The sequence below is a fragment of the Limulus polyphemus genome, unplaced genomic scaffold (genome assembly GCF_000517525.1).
Source record: "Limulus polyphemus unplaced genomic scaffold, Limulus_polyphemus-2.1.2 Scaffold2821, whole genome shotgun sequence".
Classification (NCBI taxonomy): Eukaryota; Metazoa; Arthropoda; class Merostomata; order Xiphosura; family Limulidae; genus Limulus; species Limulus polyphemus.
The window spans coordinates 42199-45367 of NW_013668431.1; the positions used below are offsets into that span (position 1 = coordinate 42199).

The window sequence follows — 3169 nt, forward strand, 5'->3', positions numbered from 1 at the left end:
TGTAGAAATAACATAATGAAGTCTCTTTACAATCTATGCTGAGGTAATTTAATGGATAGAGTAGAAATGAGCGCCCTCTATGCGAATATTATTGCCCACACCCCGAAACTTAACAATACATATCGCTGAAATTATTTTAAAATTTTCGCGACCGGTCATTTTTTTATTACCAGGAAAAGCTTGATGGTTTGGGGGTTCGACTCGCAATCTGCAGGTCGCGGGTTCGAGTCACATCACCAAACTTACACATCCTTTCAGTCGTGGGAGCATTATAATGTGACGGTCAATTCCACTGTTAATTGATAAAAGAGTAGCTCATGATATAGCTGTGGGTAACATTCACTTGTTAGCTCCCTCTAGGCTATCATCTGAAAATTAGGGAAGGGTAGCGCAGATAGCCCTCGCGTAGCTTTACGAGAAATTACAAAATCAAACAAACCGTTACTAGGAGACAGGGGAAACAAATAAATCTGACGAAATATTAAAAGTTTTAATTTTATTGATTTATTGTAAATTGTATTAAAGAAACACCCCCACAAATCACATACCATTTATTGTAAATTGTGTTAAAGAAACGCCCCACAAACCACATACCATTTATTGTAAATTGTGTTAAAGAAACGCCCCACAAACCACATACCATTTATTGTAAATTGTGTTAAAGAAACGCCCCACAAACCACATACCATTTATTGTAAATTGTGTTAAAGATTGTTCAGTGTGATTTATGCCTCTGGGAATAGAAACAGCTGTTTTTCTTTTTCTCTTTCGACTTGTTCTTGGCCCGGGGTGGCCAGGTGGCTAGGGCGCTCGACTCCCAATCTGCCAATACCAGTCATAAAATATGAAACCTAATCTGTAATTTGGTCACTGAGTTCTTCCAGTCATCAGCAACCCTGGAAAAGAACAAGTCTTGTTTGTTTGTTTTTGAATTTCGCGCGAAGCTACACGACGGCGATCTGCGCTAGCCGTCCCTAATTTAGCAGTATAAGACTAGAGGGAAGGCAGCTAGACATCACCACCCACCGCCAACTCTTCGGCTACTCTTTTACCAACGAATAGTGGGATTGACCGTCACATTATAACGCCCCCACGGCTGAAAGGGCGAGCATGTTTGGTGGGACGGGGATTCGAACTCGCGACCCTCAGTGGCACAGCGGTATGTCTGCGAGCTTAGAACCCGGGTTTCGATATCCGTGGTGGACAGAGCACAGATAGCCCATTGTGAAGCTTTGTGCTTAACTTCAAACAGACAATCTTAACATGATAAAGAAGAGTCATTTTATCTAGCTAAAACTATTAACTATTATTTTAACACGTTTTGTTTGTTTGTAATCAAGTACAAAACTACACGATGGGCTATCTATGCTCTGCCCACCACGGGTATCGAAACCCGGATTCTAGCGTTGTAAGTCCGCAGACATACCGCTGTGCCACTGGGGGGGCGGGGGCTATTTTAACACTTATTAATTTGTTAAAAAATGGAATACTTGCGAAGTTTCTGGCCGCGTATTTAAACAAATATATATAAAATATGAATATGAATATAAAAGTTTATAACGTTCTGTTTCCCGCGGGTTTTCAACTATGGATACGGGCTCGAGTAAATTATTGAAGTATCACAAAGTATCCTAATACCGAGTTCGTTTCTTTGAATCAGCGAGAAGTCCTAGAACGAGAGTAGTAGGATTAAAACAACATTTCGTATGGGCCGTTTTACACGCATTGCTTAGAGCGTAGGAGGGCACGTGGTTCGTGTCAAACAACTTTAATGATAAATGGGTTATATATATATATTCTTCCTTTCGTGTGTGTGTGTTTATCCCTATATTTATAGACGCACATAAACAATTTGAAGTCCGACAGGAACACTTGCCTTTAGTAAGGCCACAGCCGTTAAATATCCTGGAACCAGATGTTAAATTAGCCAAAGAAATGGATGAAAGGTTTTTTTTCTTTCGTGGAATAAAAGAATGATATGGATGTCTCACGGTAGACGTCGCTGCGGCCTTCTGAAACAGCTGTAGAAGCAAGAGTTTTTTAGTTTTTTTTTGCTAATATTCTGAGATTTCTTGCCGTGAAGACGTTGGATTTATTGAGCGTAATGCGTGTAATGTAGGTGTAGCGCTCCAATACTGAATGAAGTGAGTGTGTCTGTCTATTAGGGTGGATTCTATGTTGGGCGTTCTTTCTGAGCCATGTTCTTATAAAATTGTAGAGGTTTGCCCATGTCTCCCGCTAGGATAAAAAACAACAACAATATTTAATTGAATCAGACAGCTGATTAGAGAGACAAACAGTGAAAGAGATTAGTAAATAGATAGATAGGCGGTATGTTTTGTTAATATCAAGACATATTTTTTATAGAAGAACACCCTTCTCCTAGCTCCCGGTGGCTCGGAAGTAAGTCTACATGTTAAGATTCAGGGTCTGATCCCTACGATGGAAACAGCACACACACTACCCAATACGCAGCTTTGTGGCGAACAAGAAACAGACAAACTTTATAGAAGGAAATAACACACACACACACACACTTCATAATCAATTTAAAATACTGCATAGACCGCCATCTATGTTTGGATTAAGGCAACAATTATGAAAAAACAGCAACAATGTTTGCATGTCGTTTTTATTTGAGCGCATAGCTAATTTTTTTTTTCAATTTAAAAGAAAATAATTATTGAATTTATGAATAAGAATTTATGGGTGAAAGTAAAGAAGAGAGTGTGTAATAACATGTCAACCACACTATATCTGCCATATCCAGTGCCGACAAGGCCTCTCGCTCAATACCATGGTTCTTTACGCCGGCTTGGAGTACAATAGATATAGCAATGTTTGAGATGCTACACATGTTACACAATTTCTAGACAACAGTGTTGCTGCTTGTCTGTAGCACCAAAAATGTAATACTATAAAACACAGTGTGTATCTGTCTGTCTCTCGGTCACGCACTGATGTCATAGCAACTTATTACGTAATTTAAATAGTTTGGCTTCCTGTCAGTTAGAAACGTCTTATCTTATAAGTTAAGCACAAAGCTACACAATGGGCTATCTGTGGTCGGCCCACCACGGGTATCGAAACCCGGTTTCTAGCGTTGTAAGTCGGTAGACATACCGCTGTGTCACTGGGAGTCACAATATGTATGAATTAGTTTGTTTGT

General features: G+C 39.6%; 1 long non-coding RNA gene across 1 annotated transcript in view; it reads right to left on the reverse strand.

Annotated features, from left to right (window-relative positions):
- The window catches only part of LOC111087901, a 26703-nt gene extending 23899 nt beyond the window's left edge, over window positions 1-2804 (reverse strand). The window contains exon 1 of the long non-coding RNA XR_002612526.1: window positions 2740-2804. This is a non-coding gene — a long non-coding RNA (uncharacterized LOC111087901). The remainder of the gene's footprint in view (window positions 1-2739) is intronic.
- Window positions 2805-3169: the final 365 nt, after the last annotated feature.